Here is a 16211-nt window from a genome sequence, read left to right as displayed (position 1 = left end):
TATAACAAGAAAGGTACAGGAAAGCAAAGTCACTCAAATGCCAGGAAGGAATAGTATATTGTACACCACTGCTATGTGCGGTCAGCTCATACAGAGGTAAGCATTTCAGAAGTTTCACCATAATACGAATGAAATGGTTGTGGAAGAATAGGTATAAGGAAACTTGATAAAAAAATGTTTGGTTGTACACAGTAATCAAATATTGTATTCATAAGGGAAATGTATCTCTTCTGATGCAGATACAAAAGTGAAGATAAGGAAAAGGGTGCAATTCTGCCATTATGTCCGTTTTTCACCTCCAGATTTACCACAGACAAATGCTACTCAGTGTGTACATTGCTTCCATGACCTATGTCTGGAGCGATGATTACCTAAATAACGAACAAAACACAACTGGTTGTCGTTAACGATGCCGTTAAGTCTCTTCAGAGCCTTTCACTTGAAGTGCGTTTACTCTTACAAGGAATTGAATCGAGGTTATGAGATAGTTAGTGATACAGAGCTTCTCGTAAGATCGTCTCTTAAGGTGTCGTAACTGAATTTCGTTCTAGCCATTACCAAGTCCAATAAAGAAGACGAAAAGGATGTTCCAAACTGCAGCGCTTCCCCAGTGAGATACGAACCAGAATCTAAGGCCTCCAGAGCATCAGAAGCAGAGAATGTTACTGCTAAACCAACAAGAAATGGCTGCAGCGTACCTCCTTTAATTACTACCATTGTGCCTAAGGTAGAGTGCTCGGAATGTGCGAGAAGAGAATTCGTAACTTAGCGGCGAACACACATCCTAGGTGCACATAATGATCCTTAACTGCTCAATGTCACACGTAAAATGGGAATCATTCATAATATGTCAGCAACATGACAAAGTATCAACTGGAATGTGGGCACATAGTTTAGCGCACACTCGGTTCAAATGGTTCAAATGGCTCTGAGCACTATGCGACCTAACTTCTGAGATCATCAGTCGCCTAGAACTTAGAATCGCCTAGAACTTAGAACTAATTAAACCCAACTAACCTAAGGATATCACACACATCCATGCTCGAGGCAGGATTTGAACCTGCGACCGTAGCGGTTGCCCGGCTCCAGACTGTAGCGCCTAGAACCGCACTGCCACTCCGGCCGCCGCACACTCGGAAGTAAGTTGAAGATGACAGCGCTGCAAAACATTTCCTGAACTGCTGTCATTTCCATTGTACACTAGTTTCCGTATCCAGACTGCCTGAATGGCTCTGAGAATCCTGCGCGCTTGAGACTAAGTGCAGGCATGCGCTATGTTGACTAAACAGACGTTGACACGGTGGGAGAATGCAAAGTCGCTCCACGAGTTCCCACTACGTTTTGTTCCAGTTTCAGTAACTAGCCTAAGAGGCACAACAATACACAGCCTAAAGCACAAATTAAGAGCGGGTGAATTTTCTTAGGTAGGTCTCCTATGCATCAGTGGTTACAACTGTTTACTTCCGGCGTAAGAGAACTAAAAGTTGAAATTCTCTTTCAACAGCCGCCTTTCGACGTTTTGACTAATCATCAGTCAGTTGTTATACCTAAAAGTTGCGGTGTGAAGCTCTCCGGATATTCGTGTGGGAATAATCGGGGTGCAATTACAAGGATGGTGTGTAAAGAAGTGTTTCGTTTGAGACACTAATTTCAATTTGCCTATCTGCCAACGATACATTGAAACAATTGCAACCTGTTCTGACTGCTGTCTACAACAGCCGGCTGGAGTGGCCGAGCGGTTCTAGGCGCTACAGACTGGAACCGCGCGACCGATACGGTCGCAGGTACGAATCCTGCCTCGGGCATGGATGTGTGTGATGTCCTTAGGTTAGTTAGGTTTAAGTAGTTCTAAGTTCTAGGGGACTGATGACATCAGAAGTTAAGTCCCATAGTGCTCCGAGCCATTTGAACCATTTGTCTACAACAATGAAAGTGTTATCGCTTGAGAGACAAAACTTTGTACAGACACGCGCAAATATCTGGTCTCTTGCAGTCGTAAGGATCAACTCCTTTTAGATACAAGTTAGTCTCCACTGTAATCATTAAACAACCAAGAGCTCATTCTGTGCATGATTTGCTCTGGGCGCAGTGAAAGAGATGATAGACATTTCATGGAGAAAATATGTGGCAGTCTCTTTTTCATTTACTGCGGTTACAGATAAATTAATATCAGGACAAGGAACGTGAGAAGTATACCGAAAGACAGTTAATTTTGTCATAGGAGAACCGCTTTAAGCAGCGTTCATTCGACTGCCTATCGGAAGAACGATGGGCAGTATTTTGCAGAAGTGTACTTCGGCTATGACTTTGCCGGACTCGTCTTTTCGTAGTTGTTTTTTAGAACATAATGAATTACCTCGAAGAGAACGATACGTCGATACAGTCAGCAACGTTTCAGAAAATATCGTTCTTGGAAACCATACCTAGCTCTGTATTCACTCAAAGTAATAAGTGATATTGACAGCGGATCCTAGATTGATTCCATATTTGTCGACTTCAATAAGACTTTTGACACCCTTCCTCACAAGTGACGTCTAACCAAATTCAGTGTCGTCTCAGCTGTGCGGCTGGATTCATGTCAGAAATGTTACAGTTCGTAATAACTGATGGGAAGTCATCGAGTAAAACATAAGTGACATATGGTGTTCCCTAAGGAAGTTTAATCGGACCTCTGCTGTTTCTAATATACATAAACGGTTTAGGAGGCAATTGGAGCTGCCATTTTATGTTGTTTACAGATGATGTTGTCATTTGCCGTGTAGTAAAATCATCAGAAGATCAAAATCAACTGTAGAATGGCCTACTCGAGATATCTGTGTGATTCGAAAAGTGGCAGTTAACTCTGAATAGTGAAAAGTATGAGGTCAACCAAGCGAGGACTAAAAGAATCAGTCAAATTTCGGTAACACAATAAATCACACAAATCTAAAGGTTGCCAATTCATCTGGCTAGTTAGGGATTACAATCACGCACAACTGGGACTATCAGATACACAATGTTGTGCAGAAGACGAAGCAAAGACAGTGTTTTGTGGGCAGAATACTTGGAAGATGCAACACGTCTGCTAAAGAGACTGCCTACATTAGGCCTGTCTGCCCTGTTCTAGAGTACTGCTGTATGAGGTGGGATCCTCTTCAGATAGGATTGACGGAGAACATCGAAGAAGTTCAATGAAGGGCAGTTCTTATGTGTTATCGCGAAACAGGGAAGACAGTGCATGGATATGATGTGCAACTTGGAGTGGTAATCATTAAAACAAAAGTGTTTCTCGTTGAGGCGAGATTTTTTCACGAGATGTCTATCACCAACTTCCTTCTCCAGATTCTAAATTACTTTTTTTGACACCCACCGACATATGGAGAAATCATTATCTTAATAAAAAAAAGGTAATCACAGCTTGTATGGAAAACTTCCTTCCCACACGCTCCTGCGTTTATCTATTGTCCCGACTCCTTCGCCAGAATTGCAGTGTCACCAGGAAAGTACAACGTTTTTATCTAATCTCCTTGAACTTTAATTCACTTTCTAATTTCTCCTTGGGTTGTTTTACTGCTTGTTCAGTTTACAGATAGCATAACATTGGGAAGAGGCTACAACCTCGTCTCGCTCCCTTCTCAGCTACTGTTTACATTTCAGACACTTCGATTCTTATAACAGCAATCTGGTTTCTGTACAATTTACCCTTGCTATCTTCAGAATTTCAGAGTGGGTTCCAGTCAATATTGTCAAAAGCTTTTCCTATATTTACAAATTCTGTAAACGTAAGTTTTCCCTTTTTTAAGTCTAAGATAAATCACAAGGGTAAAACAGCGTTGTGTGTTCCTACATTTCCCCGGAGCACAAAATGATCTCGGATATGGACTTCTACAGATATTTCTTTTTTCTGCAAATAATTGTCAGCAGCTTGTAATCTTTACTTTTTAAACTGGTGGTAATTACATTTCGATTATTCCCATAGGAACATTCTGATAGATTCAGACGACGACATTCAAGCATAACAACTGAGGATAATTAGCCTAAAAGTCGAAAGGCTGCTGTTGAATGAGCAATGTCAATGTGTAGTACCCTTAAGCTGGAACGAAAAAGTTGTAACAATTGCTGCATTGGAGGCTTACCTGCTCTTAATTTGAGCTTTAGGCGTAGTGGTCGAAGACGATGTTGCTTTCTAGAGTTCAGCCTCTTAGCTCAGTTATTGAAATGAAAATAAAAGTCAGCGGGAAACACGTGGAGCTACGTTGCTTCTCCTAATGAGGAACCACCTATCAAATTAATTTAGGACTGGTCTGCGCATACTCTCCAGTACGTGGGACTCTCTGAGGTACTCGATACGGAAAGTAGTGTAGAATAGAATCGTCGATATTGCAGGAAAATTTTGGCAACGCTGTGATCTTCCACTTACTTCCGGGTGCGCGCTGAACTATCCGTCTACACTCTTGTGATATTTCTTTCATCTTGATGATGATGATGATGATGATGTTTGGTTTGTGGGGCGCTCAACTGCGTGGTTATCAGCGCCCGTACAATTACCCAATCTTTGCTCAGTCCAATTTTGCCACTTTCCTGGATGATGATGAAATGATGAGGACAACACAAACACCCAGTCATCTCGAGGCTCTTTCATCTTGATGAAATATTCTGATTAGTTTCCATTTGATATGTGACACTGAGCAATTGAAATTAATTGTATGAACCCAGGATTGGTGTTCGGCTCCTAAGCTACCTGTATGATTTCTCTCTGTTTGTACATTCCGAGCAATCTGCTGTAGGCACAATGGTAGTAATGAGAGATGGTATGCTGCAGCCATGTCTTGTTTGTTTAGCAGTAACCCGCCCTGCTTCTGATGCGATGCAAGGCTTAGAGGCCGCTTCGTATGTCGATGGAGTTTATAAGATAATTTTTTTGTTTTCTCTATTCTATTTGAAAACGGCCAGAACGAAATTTTAAGATTCAATACCTCACAGGAGGAAGCATAAGTGTCTCCTTCTGAACTACTGAGTTACTTCACAAGAAAGTCTGAAAAGAAAGACACCGTTAATATCATTAAACCTGTAGCGCGTAGCGACACTACAGTGGACGGCTGTTAATTGTCGCTTCTCTGGCGTTTTCAATCAGTTCTACATTGGGCAGTTCCTGCTGGCGTTATGATCTGCATGCATTTGGTGCCTCATGATTGATTGAAAACACCAGAGAAATGATCGTTAAAAGAGTCTGCTGCAGCAAAAATCATGGACCACAGGATTAATGAGAGTGATATGTATTTTATTCGACATTTTGGAAATAGTCAACCCAGATGGAAGTTATGGAAGCAATAAACAATGTGTGTAGCATTCGTCCTATGGCAGATTTGAAGGTCAAAAACGCATGGAATAGCAGAACAGATACATTTTGCTTGTGGATACAAAATTTTAGTACTGTGTAAAATCTAATAATATGTTAACCAATTTTACTTATACCTCTTCTTCCTGATTGTTAGCTGTTTATGACACCTGGTCCGTCCCGATAGCTGAGTGATCAGCACTGCGGTCTGACACGCCAAAGGGCCCGGGTTCGATTTCCGGCTGGGTCGGAGATTACCTCCGCTCGGGGACTGGGTGTTGTGTTGTCCTCATTATCATTTCATCATGAGTGGAAGGCAACGGGAAACCACCACTGGACTTACTTCCCTAGACGCTTATGCTGTAGATCTCTCTGACGAGGCTTCCCCAATGACAAGACCTGCCGTAAGGCAGAACACAAAGTAAGTATGCATGACACCTGACGACACATATCAAAGGTACACAGTATATTATTGCTTCCTGACGTTTGGGGAGTTTGTCTTGCAGTAACTTTCCCTTTATAAGGGCAGATCTATTGTCCTTCTCTATTTTAATGTTGCGGCCGTTTTCATGGCGACAGATGTGATTGATTCCATTGAAGCCAACAAGCGCAGATGCAGTGATGGCCTCTAGCAGTAAAAAAAACTGTCTCGATCACTGGAACCATTTCTCAGTTGCGATTGAAACAAGCAATTACGTTTTTCTTTCAATACGACTAACTTTCGTCGTAACACAGTTACTATAGGCATACAATTTCATAGTATAATCTGAGACATATTATTCATGGTGATAGATTATATGCGTCAAAGATTCTCAAGCTGTATGATGCATAAGCAATTGTTACATGAGTAAATCTGTCATCACTGTGTCGAAATAATGTCACACTTGTACTATCGGCTACTAAGTCCTCACACAATACTTCCAATATCCAAAACGAGTAGCTCTGATAAAATTTGATACAAAATTTATTGTGTAACTTTGATTCAAATTATGTTTTCATAAGTCTATTCATTGAACTGAGAGAGATGGCCTACCTGCATTTCCACCAAAGATGCGCTATGCCGCTTTCACTCGGTACATCATAGTCTTTTTCCATGTAAACTGACACAGAACCTAAGAGGAATATTAATCTAGCCAAAAGGAGATCGGCAGTATACGCTGCAGGTCGGAAGCAGTCGCTGCGACACGCGGGTAACACCTGGACGGCTAGGGGGCGTATGGCCGTAGTCAACATCCCTGACCGACGTTTTTGGTGCGGACTCTGTAGCATCAAAGTGTTCTGAAGTGAACACCCAACCCAGAACTCTGCCGTACAAATAATTTTGCACTATGTTATCATCTGCAACGTACCGTAATGTGAAATTATGTTTGTGCTTATGTTAGACGTAATTTTAGTATACGGGAGAAATGCAATATAGAGAGTGGACTTCAACGCACTTTTACCGCCGTTCAGGCCAAGACCACTAGCAGACACGGTATTTGATAGCTATAAGAGATAACATTTCCTGTAGCAACTTCCACATCCTACTGTGTGGCTTCTTTGTGCAGATTGACAAACGTGGAGCCCTGACGATGGTAATGTATTACACTTAACGAATCGGTTCTGTCTTTGCCGCTGCAGTGCCTGCCCGGTGTGTTAGTTTTTGTCAAAGGCTGTATGATCTTTACTGCATTGGAAGTGGCATGCTTTAGAAGTGAAACTCAGATTCATGTGGTGAGTCATATGCTTGTCTGGCTATTTTATGTTTTAAGCAGTTGTCTGTCCTCACAGCGAATATCACATAATTCAGTAAAATCACTGAACGATTGCTAGAATGGCGTCGTGATTAAGTTGGGAAACTTCTAATCTGTAGATACAGAGCTCCGTGTCAGTTCTACAACTGTTACTTTGTTGTGAGAGTTCCTAATTTAGCACGACAACATCTATAGCAGTATTCAAGGTATTCATAATATGGTATACGTTTGTGTATGCAGCTTTTAATGCTCACTGGAGGAAGGTAAAAATGCAGTCACCAGTAATTTACGTGATTTAAATACGCCTTAATATGAGGACGAATCCAGCTTCCTGTTGATAAACGCTTTGTATTTTTTAGCAATTCCGTACCCTTAGGGGTTGAACATTGCTTCAACTAACCATTTACGCATCTAGTGATCAGAAAGTGTGACATCTCTTAGGCAAAATAGTATAGAAATGCTGCCAGAGGAAAAGATCGACTTGGCTTGGACCGTGTAGACTTCGTTTCGAAACCTTTTCCTATCTGGACATTGAGCTCCTCTTATTTGGGAGATTTACTTAAGACGTTGTTAAAAGAAACTAAATTCCTTCACTTATGACAAACATTAAAGGGAATCTTCTTAGCGGTACTAAACAGCGGTATGTGGATCGGTTAATAGCTGCATTTTGTCACATTTGACTGGTAGAAAAACCACCCTGAAGGAATGGAAATTTAAATGATACCTCCCACGTCACTAGTTTATGTGATATTGTCACGTAGAGGAAGGTGTAATTAGATGAATGACGAGCACTAACTTCACTTAACGAAGGTTTATTCAGCACATGCACATACAAAAGCGCGGAGCGAACTGACTCCGGCCAGAACACATACAGTATATACAGGGTGTCCAGAAAAGGACTCCCTGATTTCAAAATTAAATATCTCGAAAACGAAGATCGATAGAGGAATGCAGTAAACAGTATGTTTATTGTGAAAGCTGTACGAAGTTTATACAGCAGATTGAAATAATAGTTACAAAAGCTGCTAACAGATGGCACTGTAATCGCCATACGTAATGCCTAGTAGAGTCCTGCATGACCGAGTACGCGAGCACGAAATACGAGATGGGGCGAGCACACCCTAACTGGATAGGCTGCCCGCACTAGTTCTAGTGACCGAGCATAGAAGCCGTGACCGAATACGTAGCACGTAACTTCAAACACATTACACGTGTCATTATCCGTGTGAGACTGCAGCCAGTACGGGTTTCTCATTTGTAGTGTGTCTGTCTCTGTAATCATGCAGCGCGAGGAAGCCAGTGCAGTAAGACCTAAGACTGAAACCAATGTTTACACATTGAAGGAACGGGTAGGTCTAAAAATCCAAGTGTGGAGTACATTTCTTTTGGTTGTAGACGAAAACAGTGCGTCTACTGGGTACGTATCGTGCATAAACTGCTCCACATTATTGTGTTCCCAGTCGGGAACCCCTCATTTAAAGAAAGACAGTTGCAGGAAACCTCACAAAGATACAGCTCCTTCAGGGATACCGGCAGTAATAAAAAATAGTATTACAGCAGAATGTGTTGCAATGTGTGCTAAAGATATGAGACCTTTTAATGTGTTTCTGGTAAAGGTTTCAGAGAACTAGGCCAAGAATTAATACATCTAGGTGCGCATCATGGAGAAGTTAACACCCTCTACTATAAGCAGACATGTCAAAGAAGAAGCTGATGCAATGTGAAGCAGCATAATGCCTTCTGTTATTGCGGAAGTTATTAATAAACCAAGTGCCGATACAGTTGATATGAGGACTGATTCACATAATCAGGTGTACTGTTTGTTACTTAACAACACTTTACATTAACACAGATTGATCTCCTGTGAACAATGTTTTATTTACAACAAAATTCCCTGACGTTAAGAAGACAGAAGTAAAAATTATGAAAGAAATTGAAGAGAGGATGGCTAATTGGGACATTTCGCCGCATATGTTGCACAGTTTTATTTTTATCACCGACCAGGTTGCTAATGTAATAAAGGCTTTGGAAAATCACGAAAGGATTCCTTGTGCTGGTCATTGTATAAACAGAGCACTTAGCCGTACTTCCGATGAAGAAAACTTCTTGTTAAATCATGCCCCGAACATCGCATCCACAATAAATACTGCAAAATGCATTGTAAGGTTCATGAAGAAAAGTGGTATCCGCTCGTCTTTGAAATCATCGTTGAAACAAGAGGTCTGCACACGCTGGAACAGCTTGTACACTATGCTGGAATCCTTACACACCCAGTATAACGAAGTTGCTGGAAAAGGACTCCGTTTACAGATTGCAAGGATATGACAATGAGCTTGCAGGAAAAATTGCGCATTTTCTGAGACCATCTAAAGAGGCCACAGGTGAATTAGAAGGCGAAAAAGAACCGACAATCCAGTTAGTTATTCTTTAGTTTCACAAACTGCAACAAATTTGCAGTGTCACTGACACTGACTGTCATGTGAGTAATTACTGCAGTTAAAAGCACTGATTCATTATGATACGCGATAGATTTATAATTGACTAGCGTAATTGATGTGTACTAACAGATATGTATTTTTTAAGAGGAGGTACAAAGGATTAAAAATCGAGCCTTGACTTTCATTTGTGAGAAGTCACTTCCAGACATTAAATTGCTACGTCCCCTATCTGCGATTGTATTGAAATATCATTTTACTTTCCAAGTGCTTTATGAATTTAGCTGTGTCACGTAATCGTTCTTGGAAACGTTACTTTTGTATTAAAAGAGAGAGAGAGACAGAGATAAATACATTTTGTGTGTTTGTGTGTGTGTGAGTGTGTGTGTGTGTGTGTGTGTGTGTGTGAGAGAGAGAGAGAGAGAGAGAGAGAGAGAGGGAGAGAGAGGCGTTGGATTTGTACAGTACAGTACAGTGCAGTGCAGCGAGCCGGGGCGAGGTGAGGTGAGACGTCAGCGGTGACCGGTCATGCTCGGTTATCCGCGTGTCCGGACTTCGGACATCAGACATGGGGCGAGTACGTGACCGAGCCGAGTCGTGTGGGGCCGGACACGGGCGGCTCGGTCCCCACGTCAACAGGCGAGCCGTGACCGGTCAAACATGGAGCGTTGCAGCACTCTAATGCCTAGTATAAATAGTGATCCAAAGCCCAGAGCGATCAGTTCCATTATTGAAACGTGAAAGGAGGTTAGCGTACCGAAGGAAGAGATTAAAACCATGTACTCCATTGAACAACGCGTTTTTCTGGTGCTAGAGTACCACAGGTTAGAAGAGAGTCCTACGGCAACAAGGCGAAGTTTCCAAGCACGATTTAATGTTCCAAAAGACCCGATGCGAAAACCATTCGTACGCTATTCGCAAAATTTCAACGAACAGGCAGCGTAACTGATAATCTAGTGGGGCATGTTGGCCGCAAGCAAACTACAGTTACGCCTGAAAATATCGCCACAGTTTCTGGAATTATTCAGCGAAATCCAATGTCATCCGTCCGTAGAATTGCATCTGAGACTGGTTTGAAGCGTTCCAGCACGCAGAAAATACTGAGAAAGAGCCTACACATGTTTCCATTCAAAATTCAAACGCACCAGGCCATACCCGTACGAGCTGTGCAACAAAGGATTGCCTTTGCCAATCAGATGCTCACAATGATTGATAGTGAAGGATTTGATGTTGGCTGCATCTGGTTTACATATGAATCCCACTTCCACCTTAATGGCGATTTTGGGGTTCCGAAAAGCCATATTTGTGTGAAGCAAAACCCCTGTATTCTCCTAAAGTTACTGTGTGGGCTGCAGTATGCAGCAGAGGCATTATTGGCCCTTTTTTCATTCGAGAAACGGTCACTGGTGCACGTTACGTTGCAATTTTGGAACAATTTGTCACCACACAGCAAGCGCTAGAGGATGGAATGGTTTATGCAAGATGGAGCCCGACCACATCGGACCGAACAAGTGTTTCGCTTTCTTGAGGAATACTTCGGGAATCGAGTCATTGCTTTGGAATATCCCAAATTTACTGGTGCAGGCATGGATTGGCCTCCATATTCACCGAATTTGACTCCCTGTGACTTTTTTTTTGTGGGGCACAGTGAAAGACATGGTCTACCCGAAGCATTCCGCCACGCTGGACGAGCTTGAATCGGCGATCTCTGTGGCATGTGAATCCATTTCAGTTGAGACACTACGAAATGTGATGGCGAATTTCATTCTTTGTTTGCGCCACCTTTGTAGTGCCAATGGTGAACATTTTGAAAACATTGTGATGTGATTGTTTGCAAAGATCGTTTTCATACGATTATTTCACTTATGTATGCTGATATGAGCTGTACAGCGTACAGCGCCATCTGTTAGCAGCTTTTGTAACTATTATTTCAAACTGCTGCATAAACTTCTTACAGCTTTCACAATAAACATACCGTTTACTGCATTCCTCTATCGATCTTTGTTTTCGAGATATTTAATTTTGAAATCAGGGAGCCCTTTTCTGGACACCCTGTATATAGCTACAGAACATTCCAGTACAATGATTCTTGACTTTTGTGGATACTTCTAGAACGTACTCTAACCGAATACAGGAATTAAAATTGTACAGTCCAGGTATGTTTTGAACTCACGACCCTCCATGCAACAGGTTAGTATCATAACCACTGCATCACGGGGCTAATCAGCTTCTTCTGCGACATTTCTCCCTCTTTAAGTGAACAGCGTCCTGGTGTTACGTCGTCCTAGTCCAGGAACGAGTCATATTCTGCATTCTCCGACTCCCGATGACTGACTCGCCCTGGCGGTGATCATCTTAGAACTTCTTTTGCCGCTACGCTCTTCGTCACCTCTCCGCCTGTTACCCGTCGCTGGAGCTTCGAATTTGTCCTGCAAGGCAGGATCGTTGTAGGGATTCATCCGAAGGATGTGGACCGTATCTCTGATCTTCCGTCATATTGCCTCGGGGTCGAACCTTCAACTTCATAAGTAACATCAGACAACTGCCTTACAACCTTATAGGTCCAAAGTATCGCCTGAGGACCTTCTCAGAGAGACCAACCTTCCGAACAGGAGTGAAGATCGAGACGAGGTCACCACACTGGTAAACAACAGGGCGGTGGCTCGTGTCATACCTTCGATGTTGGTTTTCTTGAGCCTGCAGCGCGCAGAGTCGAGCTAACTGCCGAGCTTCCTCAGCTCTGGTTAACACCTGGCCGGTGTAGTCGTCGTCCACGTCATTAGGATATAACGGAAACACAGTGTCCATCGTCGTAGTCGCCTCATACCCATGCACCAGGAAAAATGGCGTGAATCCTGTAGTGTCTTGTTTGGTGGTATTGTAGGCAACCGTCACGAAAGGTAGCACCTCATCCCAGTTGCTCTACTCAACATCGACGAATATTGATAGCATGTCGGCCAAGGTCTTATTAAGGCGTTCAGCAAGCCCGTTAGTTTGCGGATGGTAGGCAGTCGTCATGGGATGAATATTGTTACACCGACGGTTTATCTCTGTCACAAGATTCGATTGAAAAACTTTCCTTCGATCCGTAATTAACGACCTTGGGGCACCGTGTTTTAATACAATGTCTTCTACGATGAATTTGGCTACCTCGGATGCTTCGGCTGTTTTCACGGCTTTTGTAATGGCATAGCGTGTCAGATAATCAGCGCAAACAGTAATCCATCTATTGCCACTAGCAGACGTTGGAAATCGTCCGAGGAGGTCAATCCCAACACGTCTGAAAGGCGTTTCGACTGGTGGAATTGGTATGAGTCGGCCAGGTGGTTTCTGAGGAACTGCCTTTCTCCTCTGGCCCTCTCTACAATGCAACACATAGTGACGGACACTCCTAAATAAACCCTGCCAGAAAAACCTCTTGCGGATTCTATCGTAGGTCTTAATAAATCCTAAATGTCCGGTCTCAGGTGTGCCATGGAATTTCAGTAGAACATCTAAGCGTATGTGTTTAGGAATCACCGGTAGCCACCTATTTCCAAACGGATCAAAGTTTTTCTTGCAGAGTAATCCATTAACTGCCTTAAATTGTCCTTTCACATCCTCTGACCGATTTAAGACAAGCATAATTTGAGATATCTTGGCGTCCTTCTCCTGCTCTGCAGAGAGATCCTGGAGTGCAGAGAGACAGTCACTATCTTCATCAAAGTCTTGATGGTCTTGCACAGGGTTTCTTGGGAGACAGTCGGCATCTTTGTGGTTTGTTCCGCTTTTGTACACCATGGCCATCTCATACTGTTAAAGACGGAGTGACCACCTGGGAAGTCATTCTGTTGAATCCTTAAGACTTGTCAGCCAACAAAGTGAATGATGGTCTGTAACAACTGTGAATGGCCTTCCATAGAGATACTGTTGAAATTTTCACATGACGCAGATCAAAGCAAGACTTTATCTTTCTGTAGTTGAATAGTTTCTCTCGGCTTTTGTAAGTGTTCTAGAAGCATAGGCTATAACCTTCTCTTTTCCATCAAAATTTGCACCAGAACAGCACCGATCCCATACCCACTGCCATCTGTGTGTCGTTCTGTAGGTGCTCTCTCATCATACAGACCAATTACAGGGTCAGTCATCAGTTGCCAGAGCTTTTCGCAGCACATCGAAATCGAAAGAATCTTGTTGAGCACCACCCCAGATAAATTAAGCATCAGCTTTTAACAACTCTTGGAGTGGCCTGGCTTTGATACAAAAGTCTTTGATAAAGCGACAGTAGTAAGAACATAATCCGAGGAAGTTTCTCACATCTCTAATACTTTCAGGAATAGATCTCACATTTTCTGGGTATGGCCGGACATCTTCGTTTGCTACAAGGTGTCCAAGTATTTTGATTTCCTTTGGTCCAAAGAGACACTTTCTTGGATTAAGTTTCAGTCCACCTTGTTGGAGAACGGCCCTCAGTCTTTTTATATGTTCATCAAACGTCTCTGAGAACACTACAATGTCATCTAAATAACAAAGACATATCGTCCATTTCAGGTGATGTAGAAGATTATCCATCATCTGTTCAAAAGTTGCTGGTGCATTACACAAACCAAACGGCATTACCTTAAACTCATACAGGCCCTCAGGGATGATGATTCAGTTTTCTCAAGATCAGCCTCATCTACTTCAATTTGCCAGTATCCCGAGTACATGTCCATGGCTGAGAAAAACGTAGCCCCCTTCAGACAATCTAGTGTATCGTCAATTTGTGGAAGAGGGTAAACATCGTTTTTAATTATCTTATTAAGCTTCCTGTAATCAACATAAAAGCGCCAACTGTCATCCTTCTTCCTGACGAGGACCACTGGTGACGACCACGGGCTCTGCGAAGGCTGAATGATGTCATTCTTCATCATTTCCTCTACCTCGTCGCGAATTATTCGACGTTCCGTTGCTGACACAGTGTATGCTCTCTTGCTTATTGGTTGATGGTCTCCAGTGCTAATCTGGTGCATCACCGTCGATTTGTCTAATTTGCTCTTCACCTGTGGATTGCAGCATTCAGAGAACTCCTGAAGAATGGCAAGTAGCTTCTTCTGTTGTTCCTTAGTGAGACCTGGTGATAGTCGAGTTCGAAGATCTTGTCTCGTAGTGGTAGCGCTAATTTCGCCCACAGACTCGTCATGGGAGGTCTCTATGACGCTCAGCTGCTCTTCAATTAAAGGCTCAGCGTTTGCTACGCACATGCTTCTTGGAAGGATCTGCGGTTCTCGGCCACAGTTAACTGTCCACAATGCACTGAAACCGTCCTTAAACGAGACAACAGAGGTTGGGATGACCAAGTTATTCTTCAGTGGTATGCTTCTCTTACATTCCACTAGAAGATCCACGGGTTAATGCATGGCATGACATGTGACAGTTACCTTTCTAGCGCTGACTGCAGGAATGATCACTTCATCCAGCACACATAGTTTCCACACACTCGGATGCGCATCTTCCTATACACAGCATCTCATATCATCTAACATAATTTTCGAGCGACCACAACCTATAATTGCCTGAGAAGCTTTCAAAAAGTCCCATCGAAGAATGACGTCATGACTACACTTTTGTAAGGCTATGAATTCTAAGGGCTGTGTATAGCCACTTGTACCCACAGGAATGGTACATCTTCCTGTAGGTTTTACATTACATTAGCCACCTTCAGCAGAGATACGGTTTTCTGCAACTGGCGACGGTAATTCACCGCAATGATTGAATATGATGCTCCAGAGTCCACAAGAGCATGGGCCCTTGGGTCATCCATGAGGATATTCACGTAGTTTACTATGATTTTTTTAGTGATCGATGGTGGAGGATTTTTCTCTTCGGTGGCCTCACCTCCAAAGAAGGTCGCACCCTTTAGTTTTCCAGGTTGCGGCGGCTAGGTGATCGGCTGGAGCTTCTAAACCGCGATGGAGACCTTGATCGGCGTATTGGGGAGCGTCCTCTCCAGCGACTAGCTTGCGGCGATGGTGACCTACGTCGTCCTGCACCCACATCTTCTTGTTCATCTTCGTCGTCCCGTAGTTGGCGTCGGATAAGGTCGGTCTGCTGTCTTCAGGCGTGAACGTCATCAAATATTGGCCGTCTTTCTCGACAACAGCGCACCACATGTCCCGGTCGTCCGCAGAGGAAACATACTGGTTGGTTATCCTGGGTCCTCCAGACATCAGTCTTCCCTGGTGTCCAAACAGGTTACTCATGCGCCATTGTAGGAACGTAACGTCACCTGGTTCTCGACTTTTTCACCGTTTCAAAGGGAAATGAAGGACGAGAGATTGGCTTCAATGTCTGTTCCACTTCCTCCCTTAAGACCTCCTGAAGTGTCTCAGTTTTTTGCTCGCCGTGCAATCCAAGTGCCTCCTGAACTTCCTCTCTCACTATCTGACAAAGAACACTTGTGAATCAGTTCCTTTCTCCATCACAGACATCGATACGACGTTTGGACGTCGTTCAAACGTCTTGGGTGTAATTCTTTTTTGATGCATTGTCTCAATATACTGGCACCATTTTATGAAGTCGCCTGCCATCGAAACCTCCTTTAGTAGGGCTTGATACATGCCCTCAGCAACACCCTTCATTCGAAGATCCACTATTTTACACAGCTCCAAGACGTCTTGAATGCAGGATGCTACAGTCTCTCCTCGACGCTGTGCCCTGCACTTTAATTTATCTTCAGCCTCGCACTTCTGTCGTTGTGTGTCGCCG

Source organism: Schistocerca cancellata, chromosome 2 (assembly GCF_023864275.1).
Source record: "Schistocerca cancellata isolate TAMUIC-IGC-003103 chromosome 2, iqSchCanc2.1, whole genome shotgun sequence".
Lineage (NCBI taxonomy): Eukaryota > Metazoa > Arthropoda > Insecta > Orthoptera > Acrididae > Schistocerca > Schistocerca cancellata.
This window is presented reverse-complemented; position numbering follows the sequence as displayed.